The 16089-nt window shown below is 34.0% G+C and overlaps 4 non-coding genes across 4 annotated transcripts; all 4 read right to left on the bottom strand.

Moving 5' to 3' along the window:
- Nucleotides 1-4652: 4652 nt before the first annotated feature.
- Nucleotides 4653-4734, bottom strand: Trnas-uga (transfer RNA serine (anticodon UGA)). The gene has a single exon. It is a non-coding gene; the product is annotated as a tRNA-Ser (tRNA).
- Nucleotides 4735-7613: 2879 nt separating this feature from the next.
- On the bottom strand, nt 7614-7695 carry Trnas-uga (transfer RNA serine (anticodon UGA)). The gene has a single exon. It is a non-coding gene; the product is annotated as a tRNA-Ser (tRNA).
- A 1405-nt stretch (nt 7696-9100) lies between these two features.
- Nucleotides 9101-9182, bottom strand: Trnas-uga (transfer RNA serine (anticodon UGA)). The gene has a single exon. It is a non-coding gene; the product is annotated as a tRNA-Ser (tRNA).
- Nucleotides 9183-15746: 6564 nt separating this feature from the next.
- Nucleotides 15747-15828, bottom strand: Trnas-uga (transfer RNA serine (anticodon UGA)). The gene has a single exon. It is a non-coding gene; the product is annotated as a tRNA-Ser (tRNA).
- Between the last annotated feature and the right edge of the window lie 261 nt (nt 15829-16089).

Below are 16089 nucleotides of genomic sequence, written 5' to 3' on the forward strand. Positions count from 1 at the left end.
TATGTTTAAAAAAACCCAGAAACTTTGGCATGTTTGGCAAATTATTTAAATCTTCTTGAAGTCATATTATAGTCATATGACTAGTGACAAGTGTGACCTTGACATTGATACGAGCTGCGCTCTGCACATCGTCTCAATATGGTGAACATTTGTGACGAGTTATTTTAAAGTCCTTCAAGCGGTTCAAGAATTATGGAGACGGACAGAAAGACAACTCGAGCAAAAACAATATGTCTCCTCATTTAATGGGGGGAATCTAAATTCACGTTTAAAAGTCAAATATGATCTCATTTATCACGTTGTTTACTAAAACATAGTTATGAACAATCGACCCCATATCCTCTAATGCTTAAACTAGCATGTTTGCAGTTTAATTCGGCGAAGAGGAGATTGGCAACCAAAACCATTTATAGCCTTAAAATTTAAACACTAACACCTTATGAAAGCAATGTTCATTTATTCTAGTATATATAGGAGTAACAGTTACTCTTTGAAACTAGCTTATTGTATTAAAAATTCATCAATTTACACTACCTATTCTAAGGTTATGACAGGCACTTATCGGTTGAAATTTAGGGCCACTCAAAAGATGAAATTGGATTAGGTCTCTATTGCCTGTGAACAGAATTGTAAAATGGTAAAATCATGCTTGTCGCACCTACAGCCTTTCAGGGCTTTCATCTTTATATATATATATTTTTTAACTATTCAATATTGACTCATAATGTTTTTCCTAAACAACTCAGATTTGGAAAAGTTTTGCCCTTAACTTAAACATTTAACCTAAACATCCTTCTACATGTCTACGAAAGAGAAAATGGTCGCATGCTTTGTTTAACCGATGCAACCAATTTCGCTTTAAAGAAATAAATGTAAAATCATATTTGAAACCTCTTTTTGCACATATTGTAAACTTAGTTACAAGGGAAAACACTGTTCGGAATACAATGATTTCAAAATTTTAATTATGTGAAATTTAAGATACGAGCGTGCCTTTTGTTTGCGGGGACGGACGTCATTCTTCACAAAACAATGTAAAATACACGAACATACCTCCATTGGCGTAATATGTACCAAGCTTATACAGATTTTACCGAATTAACATCCAAACCATTAGTTCTTCAGGATCTGATGACGACAACTTTCAAACGTCGCATTTCTAATGATCTCTAGTAAATAAAGTTGACCTTTTTCGCTTCTTGAATTATTCATTTCTGGTTTAGCAAACCCCACAGTTATCAACTGCAAAACAAATGTTCTCCTCAAGCTCATTTAACTTGAAAATTACAAACAACTTGGCGTCCAAGACCACATGCGTATTTACATGAAAGTCTCGAACAACAGCTCAGTGCGATCCTAATCTATCAAACTAAACATTCTCTTCCACAATCCGGATTCTGCCATCGTTAATAGCTTGTATTTATGAGGTAATAGATGTGGTGCCATGTAAACAACGTGCATTGGAGCTCTAAGGCACAGGAATTATACAACGGGGTCTTTTTTGCAAGTATGAGAACATTAAACCCATGTTTAATGAGAAAACAAAAACCTGGAAACGCATCTACCATTCCCATTTCATTATTAAAGGGTATTCAGTGCAAATTAAATGTAAAGCGGTACCACAAGTATTTCAGTTTGTGTAATATTAGGTAAACAGGGCGTAATAGTTGTGTAAAATGAGTTCGGATACACGAATAATACAACATTAAGTAAAAGCTCATAGAAAGGGTTAACCTATTAAAAGAACACCGTTAAAATAGGGGGTTCAGGTGATTTTTAGACTATCTGCGAATGCGCGCAGGTAGTCTTAAGACCGCAAACTCAAAAGAACTACTTCTTTTCATGTCGTTTTAACCCATTTGTTGGTCTCAATGTGCGCTCTATATATAGCAGAATGACGTCGAAACCATAAAAATATATTAGTTGTATTGCGTTCTAAGTATGAGTTCATGCTTTTTCGGCTATTTCCGCGATGTATTTCTGTATCCCGGCGTTTTATTTTTAGCAGAATATAACTTTTTTAGATCGCTATATTAAGCAGATTAATGTGGGTCAAAATAATGGAGGCTCTGGTAGGAAGTGAACATAATGATATTCACTATGAGTTTATCACAAGATGTTCCATGTGGTTTTAGTACACATGGCGATAGATATTGATAAACTACCCTCTTTCATAAAATCGTAACTTTTTATTTCGTCCAATTCGGTAAACTCTCTGAAAAGTTATGCCATTTTTAGCTTCGTTATCGGGGGAAATAATGAAATCAAATATTCACCAAAAATCAATTAGCGCCTCCGGAAATGATGAACAGGTACCCTACCTATCGTCGGACGCGTGAATTTCGTGACCGTTTAAATCGGCATTCGGGAAAAACAGCGAATAGTAGCATTGATTTACAAGGCAGTGTTTGTAGAATCTAAGTTAGTTTATATTAAAAATTAAATAGTAAAAAAGAAGAAATCTTAATCTGTGTGGAAATGTAAAATATGTCATGAAAATGTCAGGCAATCGTTGGCAGTTAAGATATAAAAGTCCATTTTTTGTAAAATTTAACGTCAATTACATATTTGACGTCGCAAACTGAACCCCCTAGCTAAAATGGCATATTCTGCCATTGGTTTGCGTTAATTAACTGCCATGTGAGAGAAAAAAATACAACGATTATTTTTTATTTGTAACATTTTTTTCCGTTTTATGTTTGGAAACGCCAATTTCGAACACTGTTTTAAACTGTTAAAATTATATGTACTTTCTTCAATTTCAGAATACATAAACACGTCTATGTTAATAATGACAATGAAGTTAGTAAATTGTTTCAAAAATGGGTTATTTCTTCGGATAGAACATACGAAAAATGAAGGTCTCGTCTCGAAGAAGATATAACAACTTATAAAAGCACTTTTCAATACTTAAATACATGTACAACATTTATTCAAGTTTTTCGTATAAATTGAAATACTTTAGTACTATTCACGAATTTATTGTATTTAAGAACAGTGCAAGAACGACCAAAAACTTGTTTTAGAACATCAAGTCCTATAGAATATTTTGAGAGAAAAACAATACATCGAACTTGTTTAAACGTTCTTGCACACATATTTACTTCACTGGCAACAATGTTAAGCTTCAACTAGATTTGTATTTACTTTTATACTTGTATTCAACTTACAACCGGGGATAAATAAAAACCAAATGTGATATTTCTTAATAGTATTTAAGAAATATCAAAGTTCGAACGATGTGTCATGTATATTCGCGATTTCTAAAGAAAGATATTTCCCGACGAAAATAAGAGTCTAACACAATGAAACATTATTGAAAATGATCTAACATGTTACCATATATCGTCACCTTTTTGATGAATTTTGTAATTGTATTATTGTATCAAAAGGATCTCAAAAGCATACCGACAAATAGAAAAGATATATGGTATGACAAGAGAGCAAAGTACTGTACATAATTATATACATGGATCAAGCCGGTGACACCAGGCCCTGCCCTTTTTATAGTCGTTTGGTTAAAAAAAAACATCGTTTGTTTTGGCCTTGTGGCCAAATATTTATAAGAACTGTTGTTTCTGTCATCATTTCGTACCACTCAAATTCCTATGACCGTGAGATCCTGCAACATTATCGCAGAACACTGGTGAAATAAGCCGTCTAGTTATTGATGATGTTTTTGTTATTTTGAAACATTAATGATGATGTTTTTATATTGAAATATAGTATAAAATACACTTACCTTTTGCGTTAGAAGCAATGAAAATAATGGATAAATATTCGTGTCATTCTGTACTGAATTTAGTAGCCAATGGCAAATTTACCACAAGAGGAGGTAACTGAGATATTGATATGTGGTTCTCAATTCTAAATATAAACATAATTTATACACTACTTTTTATATAACTTTCTTTATAAACTTATTGGGTTCAAGAAAATATCTTGAACCAAGGTTAAAGCTTGGAGGTTAGCTCTAGAACAGTTTTTTTTCATGTTTTAAAAGAGTTCTAGAACTGATGATTTGTCCTTTAACTTTTCTCTCAGTGGTTTAAAAACACACTCCAATAAAATGGCACGTTGAATTTAAAAAATGAATACCGTTTATTATCCCGTATTATATCTATATAGCATATGCGTCGAAAAAAACGGTTAAAACGTTTTATTTATAAGACTAAACGGCCTTACATCTATTAAAGTGAATTTTCATGTTCTCCGTACATGCATGCGTATCAAGTTTAACTTAAACACTACGGAGCCCCTTAAATGCTGTAATCGTTTTTTTTTTCGGGAATAATATTTATTTATTTTTCGTTAAAACGGAGTAATAGTTCGTTAAAGCAGAATATTCTTTTAAAAGGGGCATTCTCGGCTTCAGCGAGGTTATTTGTTTCGCTTTAAGAATGAAAAAAATAACGGGTTGAATTGAAATTTCTCATAACCAAACTACCTAATACCAAAAAGTGCTGTCAAATATCAAATCTTCCAACAACCCTCAATCAATGTTCACATGTTTTAAATTGTGTTCATATGATACATAAAATCCTGCCAAAGTAACTGTGTACCGTTATATAATGGATAAAGTCTGTGACTGCAGACATGCTTTACATTTGTTATAGTAGCCTTTGTGATACTCTCATAAAATAAAAGAAATTCGCTGCGAGCAGGGTTCGAACCTGCGCGGGGAGACCCCATTGGATTTCAAGTCCAACGCCTTAACCACTCGGCCATCACAGCTGTCATATATATATATATAAGGATGAAACGAAAGATTTCTTATGAATTAATACGTTATCATATTGACTTGTATAATTATAAATATTGTACATCTACCAATTATCTATCAATTTGATCATTTGTCCACTGGTTATCTTGTTAACACATTGAAACAATTTGAATGGTACGTAGTAATAATTGATCAATATTGACCAATCAATACACATGATGACAAACTTTAATTGCACAAAAGAACTTATAAGTATGTGTCCATATAAGTCAATATAAAATATCAAATAAAAAAGAATTATTTATAATATATCAGTCTTTTGTTTCCGGTCCGGATATAAAAACTCCGACCCGAGGGCACGCACGTAAACCGATAACCAGTTACCGGCCATGCAGCGTGACCGCAGGGTAATTTTTTTGGTCCGGACCGGTGAAACATGATTGATAGTTTTTCTTGCATACATAAAATTATATATTTGTTAATTTTTTTTAGGTAGAAACGCATTTTGAACATTTCAACAAAAAGCGCGTGCGAGGTTGCTAATTGATGCCAAGAATTGTAGATAACAGTAGTCAAATAGTTCCTCTAAACATCGCGTTTTTGACGATTGTTTATTTTCATTTTTATTAAAAAGTCTTGGATATATATCAATTCGATTGTGCCTGATTGAAATGGCATGATGTAATTTCAATAATTCTTACACTTAAAGAAATAATAAGGTGCGCGTTGTTGAATCTCAAATTCTTTACAATGAAGACAATCGGCGGCGTTTCTCTTTCCTAGGATGCGGTAAAGAAATGTAATATAAGATTATTTTTTTTTCATTTCGCTTTAATAGTTTGTCAATATTATTTCAATGTTATTGTTTCGAATAAAAATATTCTTTGGTAAAATTACGTTCAAAATGGTGTCTTAGATCAGAGGCGGATCCAGGAATGAACGTTAGAGGGGGCGTAACTTAGGGGCGCAACCTTTTGACATGCACCCCTCCCTCTGAACCGAAAGTGTATGGCATAAACTGTTTGCATATGGATTGGGGGTTAAGCAATCAAGAAAAATTAACAATTTGTAGTTGGAAATGATGCATTATAGGTGTATTTTATTATTTTTTATCTCCTAAAATGACATAAAAAGTAAACTTTGACGATTTTAGAGGGGGCGCGCGCCGGAAGCGCCCCCTCTAAATCCGCTAGTGTAGATACCTACCAAACTATCCAATAATGATTAAATCTTTAAAACAAAAGTTGGTTGCATTCAACAAATATTCGTTTAAATATCAATATATATGCAAAAAGCTACAGAAACATGCTCAGTAGCAAAACGTTCAAACATAAACCCGGTTTAGTGGCAATGGGCAACGCCAAAGACATAAAACACAAATTCACAAACAAGAATCATAGAACAGCACACAACTCTACAAACAGCACAGTGCATAAATACTATATGTGTATATATACATGTATAAATAATTGGTATGTTTATCAATATTTGTTAGGTACCGCCTTGGAACGGTCAGTAAAATGTAAATTTACTGGGGGTTTAAACCAGTTTATGTGCACAAACCTCACTCTTATCCCAACAATTCTTAATAAAGATAAAACGCAAAAGATAAATCTTATCAAAGTATGCATTAACGTGAGGAAACTTATCAATAAAACATAAAGTCATAAAGCATTTTGGACCATACCAAGGACAACATGGCGTCAAATGTCGCGATACGGGGCTGACAGACTCTTTCGACAAATTTGTGATCTTTCCATGACTTTTGATGTAGATTTGGACTATTTTGAAAATATCTTCTCATTACTTCATAGGCATGGCCCCAAAATCCAATCCTTTCAAGCGCGAAATCTTTCAAACCTACGTCGAATATATTTTATATGTCATTAGTCAGGAATGTATCTGTGTGGACCAATAAAAGACGCCAACTGTCGGAATTTGGCCAATCCCCATTAACGTGAACACCCTTGAAGTGTCCTTTGTTTCACTGGATATTATCGTCGTTTCTTGATGGGCATATCCCATCCATTTAACCATCTTCTTAAAGGTAATCCACGCTTAACACGTCCAAAAGCTCCCCGTCCATGACCTCTATGTCCTTGAGAAATAAGAAAACAACAAGTTCAAATTAACAAAACCACCTGTTCTGGTAATATTCTTCTTTTTTCTCCCGTATGCCAATATTGCATTAAACAAGCTAATCAATTAACCTGCCTGCGCACGAACAGACGCATGTCCTGCTGTAAAGCATTGTTTTATCCCAATTTTAGCTTATAAAGAAAAGAAGTGACTGAATTAACCGAAATATAAGTAATGGTACGAATGTCAGCCTAATGGATTTCTGTCGAAAAAGCAATGCAATTATCTTAATTAAGAGTGCATAATATAATCATGAAAATAATGGTTGGGTATTTTTCATGGGTCCGTGTTTTCTTAAATATGTTAATAATTACTTTGTGAAACAATAAACGAAAACGATATTATATTTGTTGTTTTTTCATGACGTAGTCTTATTCTCCTGATTAGCAAAATCGAGCAAAATGCAGAAAATGAAAATGGGGCTTTACGCTTTTTGAAAGGTTGGTTCAGTTAATAAAAACGTTCCTGTGTCCGGGTGCTGAATACTTGCACTAAACAAGTCACCGCCTTCGCATGGACAGACTGATGTCTTGATGGAAAGCATCATTCTGTCTACAAACGAAAACTTCTCTCATTTGATCCTTTACAGACAAGTCGCACGGCTATGTTCACTAAATGAAAATAAATGTGTAGTGCCTGATCTGTTTCTTCTCCAAAGCTCGGAGGTACGCCCGATCGAAAGTATTCCTTTTATCAGTTTTTGAAAGTTCCTTGGAGTTTTGTACGATCATTTAAAGAACTAAAATATATTCGCTGCGAGCAGGGTTCGAACCTGCGCGGGGAGACCCCATTGGATTTCAAGTCCAACGCCTTAACCACTCGGCCATCACAGCTGTACTTTATATTAATCAAGCATATCATTTTTTTTTCCGATAAGTTATCATTATAACTTTCATCATTTTGTATACAACTTTATCATACCTAAAGTCTACTTATAATGTGAATACATTTGTTTAACACATTCCAGGGAATGGAATCACCGCTACTTTCATTCGGAGAACTTCAAGTCCTTAGAATGAAAGGACGTGAAAATGATCGAACAAATATAATTGTTATTCCATGGGACTGTATGCTTTTCAAAGGTATTATATACCAATCGTAATTGTAATCCAAATGTATGCATAAACTGACGGGAGGTATTTTCAACGGGATGTTATTTCTGTAAAATTGGAGCAAGTTGACAGTTACAGTTGTTGCCCTTGTGTAAAATGTGAAAGAATAACAAATTATACAAAATAATGCGTATATTAAATGCATTTGGACAACTAAAATAGAAATAATAAAACTTTGTGAAATATTCATAACCTCTTTGTCCGACACATCTTTTGAGATAGATGACACAATGTAAGATTGATTAAGGAATATCTTTATATATTAAGCACACACAATAACACAAATCTTAGTTAAGAAGGGTTTAGACAGATGACCTGCCATTTAAACAACCACACTTTCTAGCATTCATGTACGCAGAAGTTAAGCATTATGAGGAAGGTGTGATAAAGTGTGGCTAGACACGTCCAAAAGATAATCACATGAACAACGATAAAATATCTTCGGCTTGTGTCGCCAATCGTATGTTGTTTGTTCGATCCCCGAGGGTGTACATTCTTATGGTATCTCAAAATCGACACCAGTACTGGTCGTAAATCAATAATCTGTCATATTTCGTCAACATAGAGCTAAAACAATTAGTGTCAACAAAATAGAATCTCCAGCTCTCAAATGGTTAGAAACTTACAAAATCAGCGTCTATCTAATAGAATATGGGAATAGACTAGAGGCGGAGACCGACAATATTATTACTGGACATTCGCTTTTTTCTGCAAAGCTCGATGTAAACAGCATCTTTGGGTCGGTTTCCTTGCTACGCAAAAAAATAATTCAGTTAAGGGCGAGTTTCACAATCGCAAATGAAAAGCTCAAAAATCTACCTGTCCCCTTTGTTGATTTACTTCTGCTGCAAGATGCAAAAACTCATAGCATATACAGGAAGGCCCAATTGAATGAGTGGACATGATTGGTGGCGATTTGCAGCCAGAGAAGAAACCCGCACTGCCACCACGGGACAGAAACATTATAACATCACTCCTGATAGTCAACATATCCGCCTACTAGCCGTGCCAGACAATGAGAGTCACACATTTAGAGTTACTCACTTACTAGCGACAGTAAACACCTGCTGAGGATAATGAAACAATAACATACATCTAGGAAGTTCTTAAAGGACTAAAATATATTCGCTGCGAGCAGGGTTCGAACCTGCGCGGGGAGACCCCATTGGATTTCAAGTCCAACGCCTTAACCACTCGGCCATCACAGCTGTACTTTATATTAATCAAGCATATCATATTTTTTCCGATAAGTTATCATTATAACTTTCATCATTTTGTATATAACTTTATCATACCTAAAGTCTACTTATAATGTGAATACATTTGTTTAACACATTCCAGGGAATGGAATCACCGCTACTTTCATTCGGAGAACTTCAGGCGAAGTCCTTAGAATGAAAGGACGTGAAAATGATCGGACAAATATAATTGTTATTCCGTGAGACTGTATGCTTTTCAAAGGTATTTAATATATACCAATCGTAATTGTAATCCAAATGTATGCATAAACTGACGGGAGGTATTTTCAACGGGAGGTTATTTCTGTAAAATTGGAGCAAGTTGACAGTTACAGTTGTTGCCCTTGTGTAAAATGTGAAAGAATAACAAATTATACAAAATAATGCGTATAATGCATTTGGACAACTAAAATAGAAATAATAAAACTTTGTGAAATATTCATAACCTCTTTGTCCGACACATCTTTTGAGATAGATGACACAATGTAAGATTGATTAAGAAATATCTTTATATATTAAGCATACGCAATAACACATATCTTAGTTAAGAAGGGTTTTGACAGATGACCTGCCATTTAAACAACCACACTTTCTAGCATTCATGTACGCAGAAGTTAAGCATTATGAGGAAGGTGTGATAAAGTGTGGCTAGACACGTCCAAAAGATAATCACATGAACAACGATAAAATATCTTCGGCTTGTGTCGCCAATCGTATGTTGTTTGTTCGATCCCCGAGGGTGTACATTCTTATGGTATCTCAAAATCGACACCAGTACTGGTCGTAAATCAATAATCTGTCATATTTCGTCAACATAGAGCTAAAACAATTAGTATTAACGAAATAGAATCTCCAGCTCTCAAATGGTTAGATACTTACAAAATCAGCGTCTATCTAATAGAATATGGGAATAGACTTGAGGCGGAGACCGACAATATTATTACTGGACATTCGCTTTTTTCTGCAAAGCTCGATGTAAACAGCATCTTTGGGTCGGTTTCCTTGCTACGCAAAAAAATAATTCAGTTAAGGGCGAGTTTCACAATCGCAAATGAAAAGCTCAAAAATCTACCTGTCCCCTTTGTTGATTTACTTCTGCTGCAAGATGCAAAAACTCATAGCATATACAGGAAGGCCCAATTGAATGAGTGGACATGATTGGTGGCGATTTGCAGCCAGAGAAGAAACCCGCACTGCCACCACGGGACAGAAACATTATAACATCACTCCTGATGGTCAACATATCCGCAAACTAGCCGTGCCAGGCAATGAGAGTCACACATTCTGCTGGAGGGGCTATGGTGAACCGACCGCCGCCGCCCTATCCGCACGCGAGGTCGCAGGTTTCTGCGGCCGTTTCCCTGGACTCAGCTAGACCTCTACCGACGATGCCGGCTCCACCAGCGACGATGACGGCTCCACCAGCGACGATGACGGCTCCACCAGTGACGATGACGGCTCCACCAGCGACGACGACAGTGACAGTTTCAACGACGACGGAAACCCGCGCACAGCCGGAACCACCTACCGCTACTACCGGTTCTCAATAGGGGGACGGAGAAAAGTGTGTGACTGACTTGAAAATTGGCACATGGAATATTGAGGGGTTAAAATCATGCCTTAACGACTCAGAATTTATTAATGCTATTCAGTCATTTGACTTATTAGGCTTATGCGAATCATGGTTAAAAGATGACGATGAAATAAATATTAATGGTTTTCATAGTATATCTGTGCCTAGGCCGGAAAGTAATAAATCTAGACGGGGACACGGTGGAATTGTGCTTTTAATTAAATCTTCGATACTACCTGGAATAACAATTTGTGAAACTGATAAAACTGGGTTTATTTGGATTAAAGCGGTCAAGTTATACTTTAATGTAAGCGATGACATATACATGTGTTTTGTTTACATACCCCCTAGCAATTCAGTGTATTTTCAAAGCCATGAAATAGGCTTTTTTGAACAATTAGAGTTCGGGTTGAGAAAATACAGTGATAAGGGACATGTTGTAATATTGGGTGATTTGAACTCACGGACAGGCGAAAGATTAGATATTTTATCGAACGTGAATGACTATGAACGGTTTATACCTACAATAGAGTGTAATGACTGTGACGATATTTTCCCAATAAGACATTCAGTCGATAAAAATGTAAATACATCGGGTATTAAATTATTGGACTTATGTTTATCTAGCAACATGACAATAGTTAACGGTAGATTAGGCGATGATGCGCAAGTTGGCAATTATACATATATATCCAATACCGGAAATAGTGTTATTGACTATGCAATTGTGTCTCGGGATTTATTTCCCTTAGTTAAGAATTTTACAGTTCATGATTTATAAAGGTTTACGCCTCATGTCCCTATTTCATGTATATTATCAATTAATATGCCAAACGATATAAATACAAATGATCATATAAACTATGTTAAATTCGAATGGAGTCCAGAAAATATTAATTCATATAGGGCTAATATTTCTTCTTGTTGTAACGAGTTCCATAATATTGTTGATCGTCTGATAAGTGGTGACACTGACATTGATAATAGTGTAGATACATTTTCCACTTTGTTATATAATAAGGCATTTGTTTCATGTGGTAAGAGAATAAATACTGGAGTTAAAAATAATAATAGGAAATTTAGGAATGCCTGGTTTAATGGTTATTGTGAGACAGCACGGCGGGAGTTTCGAACTGCAAATAAGTTGTATAGGAAATATAATACTGATGAATATCGTAGATTGTTGTGTACAAGACGTAATGTATATCGTGGTGTTACACGTAAGGCTAAACGACAGTTTTATTTACAACAAAAGAGTGATTTGCATAATATGTCTAGAACTCAACCACAGAAATTCTGGAAAGAAATAAAGAAAATACGCAATATTAAGCCAAAAGATAATAGCATCAGTAAAGATGATTTTTTGAATCATTTTAAAAATCTTTTTGATGGTGATGTTTTTACTAATGAGGATGTTGATAATTCTGATGATGATGATATTGTTAATGTTGATCAGTTAGATACAGACTTTACTATAGAAGAAGTCACTAAAGCCATTAGTTCATTAAAACGAGGTAAAAGTGGTGGTGTTGATGATTTAACACCCGAAATGTTTATCGATTGTAAAGATTTATTTGCACCTGTTTTATGTAAATTGTTTAATTATATGTACAATAATTGTATTTACCCACAAAGTTGGACTAGAGGTATCATAGTCCCGGTTCCTAAAAAGGGAAACCTCAATGATGTAAATAACTATAGAGGTATTACCTTAACAAGTATATTCTCTAAAATATTTTCTATATTGTTAGATAATAGACTACGCCTGTGGGCTGATAACGACATTATACTAAATGATAACCAATTTGGCTTTAGAGGCAAACGTAGTACTGTTGATTGTATTTATGTGTTGTCATCTATTATTAATAAGGTTATTAATACTGATAAAAGAAAATTATACTGTGCCTTTATAGACTTTCGTAAAGCGTTCGATGTTGTGTATAGAAATGGTATATGGTACAAATTGTTACAATATGGTGCATCAACCAAACTTGTATCGATGCTCAAAAAAATATATGAATCAGTGAAATCATGTGTACGTGTTAGATCACAATATAGTGACTATTTTGATAGCAATATGGGTGTTAAGCAAGGTGAGCCTCTTTCACCGTTGTTATTTCTGTTTTTTATAAATGATATGGAAGATAGTTTAAGTCGAGATTGTATTGATACAGTCACTATTGACGAAATTCGTATATTTATGCTGTTATTTGCAGACGATACTGTCTTATTTTCATAAACTGAGCAAGGTTTGCAGCTCTTACTGAATAAATTACATGTATATTGTAATACATGGGATATAACTGTTAACATAGATAAAAGCTTTGTAATGGTATGTCAAAAAGGAAACAGAACTGAGGATGTTAATTTGATGTATGACGGGCATAAACTTGATGTTGTTAAAAAATTCACATACTTAGGTGTTGCAATATCGCAAAATGGTACATATTTGCAATCACAAAAACAGTTGTCAGAACAAGCACTGCGTGCTTTGTATTCTTTAAATCGATTGTTCGATGTTATATCTTTAGATATACGTGATAAATTTAAGTTATTTGATGCTATGATAAGCCCCATACTGAATTATGGTTGTGAAGTATGGGGTTTCCATAGAGCTCAGGATATCGAGAGAGTTCAATTAAAATTCTTGAAACAAATTCTAAGTGTTAGACAGCAGACTTGTAATGCTGCAGTATATGGTGAATTGGCAAGATTCCCATTATCATTGTTTAGAAAAATTAGAATAATTAGATTTTGGTATAAAATAAAACGTTATCCTGGGTCTCTTTTATATAAAGTTTATAGTATGAAAAATAACAATGGTATGTATATAAATACATGGACACTAAAAGTGAAGGAACTGCTCGATGAGCTAGGATTTACTTTTATGTTTGATTGTGAAAATGTTACACGACTGCAATTAGAGGCTGTTGTAAGACGGTTGTATGATAATTATTTGCAACAATGGTATACGAGTGTTAGAAACTCAGATAAATTACAATCTTATGTTGGTTTTAAACACGATTTTGTCATTGAAAAATACTTGTCTTGTATAAATAATAACAAATTACGGATATGTTTAACTAGATTTAGATGTTCAGCACACTGTCTTAATATTGAAGAAGGGAGATATAGGAATATTAATCGTGAAGATAGAAAATGTGTACATTGCAATATGAATGTTGTTGAAAATGAGTATCATTTTCTTTTGATATGCCCAAAGTATAGAGACCTTCGTGTCAAATATTTACCAAGATATTATTGCCAATGGCCAAACATGACCAAATTTAATACTTTGTTAAGTACTGACAATGTTAAGCTGTTAAATAACATAGCAACATATATATCGTTTGCTACAGATAGAAGAAATGCTTAATTGTATAAATTCTATTATACCATGATATTATAAAACATACTTTTCTCTTTTGATGTTATACTGATATCATTAAATGCCATCTTGTGTATATGTTTTGGGCAATGTTCAATTTGAATAATGCTAATAAAATTTTGACTTGACTTGACTTGATTTAGAGTTACACATAAGCCTTACTAGCGGCAGTAAACACCTGCTGAGGATAATAAAACAACAACAACATACTATCTTTTTTGTTACACATAGTAAATGATAGTATGTTGCTTTGTTACACATAGTATGTTGTGTTATATAAAACAAAAACGTATCTACCATTACATGTTGTATATACACGTTGACATGTTTTATGAATATACATGTATATATGTTTATGTAGATGATGTACATTGTACAACTCTAAATAAAAATGTATGTCTGTCTGTCTGATAATAAAACAATAACATACATCTAGGAAGTTCAAATAGTTTAAGGCAAAAATTGAAGCTTGTTATCGTGTTAAACACACTTGTCAAACGTTCTAATTAACTTTAATATGTTGTTTATCATTATTATGTATTTCCTGTACATCGACTTCCTTAAAGATGCACTCTTACTCACAGATAAGATCTGACACACTTAAAACCATTGTTTAAATATACCAAAAAGGATGAATATATGTCAAAAACAATGGTTCATATAAAGGATACAGAGTTTAATTTGAAATAAATGTGCAGAAAACATGGTATTTCTACCTTACGAGACGATAGTAGATCACATTAAATCTTTTAGCATTCACCAATCATTTAATATTTGTGCGTTTTATGATATTAAATACACGGTTACGATCTTGTTATCAGTAATAAATATTTTCCATCAAAACATTATTTAGTAAGAAGTAAAGGTTTATCAGATCAAAATTGATGTTTGTACATGTGTACGCATTGATTTTGAATAAAAGCGTCACTATAAGATAAAAATCGGTAAAGAATAGTCAAACAGTGTCTATAGTAGTTATCGGAATTTCCATGTCAAGACTTTGAAATAATCCACAGTTACTTGGTATTTGGACAGCATTTTTGGCCAGTCGAGCTACCCGATTCGAGCGAATTGGTCCCTAGGATTACCTCTTGGACTGAGAATCATAAAAAAATGTGTTTTAGTACTCTATGATACACATAATAAACAAATAACCCACTTTTGGTCGTTTATTTTTACATATTAGATATTTTAAAATTTCATACAATCATTATCAAGTAACTGTGAAATATTCTTCCAAGTCCATAAACGTAGAGGGTAGACAAAAATAGATTTAGTTTTCGCCTCAAAAACACAAGCAAACCATTTGCGTAACAGCCATTGCGATGGGAATGGATATCCCTGTGAAATCTCATATACGACAAAATGTGTTCCCGCTTATGGTAATAATTAGACACCATAGGCATAGAACTAAAATGGCATACGCAAATGATCGGCCATTCGCAATAGACATGTAATGATTTCGTGCTTTTTCAAACGGAAATTTAGTAAATTAAACCTTTATTTCCGATATTATATAGTGAAAGGTATTGCTTAAACGTTTTCAGACACTCCCAAAGTAATAAAAAGTAATCGCTGCGAGCAGGGTTCGAACCTGCGCGGGGAGACCCCATTGGATTTCAAGTCCAACGCCTTAACCACTCGGCCATCACAGCTGTGAATTTTTGAGGAGAATAACAGACGCCATTATTACAATGATTATGTGTACAAGTTAATCTACATATGAATAGAGATAGACATGTTTATTAAGTAATTTATTCATATATATGTTTCATATTATAATATCATATGTCATATTATATATCTAACGTCTACCTGAATCAAGTCTTGACATGGAAATTCTAATCACTATAGATCCAACAACTGTTTTACAATTCTTTAAATAATTTTATTCTGTATCTATAGATGTACGGTAA

The sequence above is a fragment of the Mya arenaria genome, chromosome 2 (genome assembly GCF_026914265.1).
Source record: "Mya arenaria isolate MELC-2E11 chromosome 2, ASM2691426v1".
In the NCBI taxonomy this organism is placed as follows: domain Eukaryota; kingdom Metazoa; phylum Mollusca; class Bivalvia; order Myida; family Myidae; genus Mya; species Mya arenaria.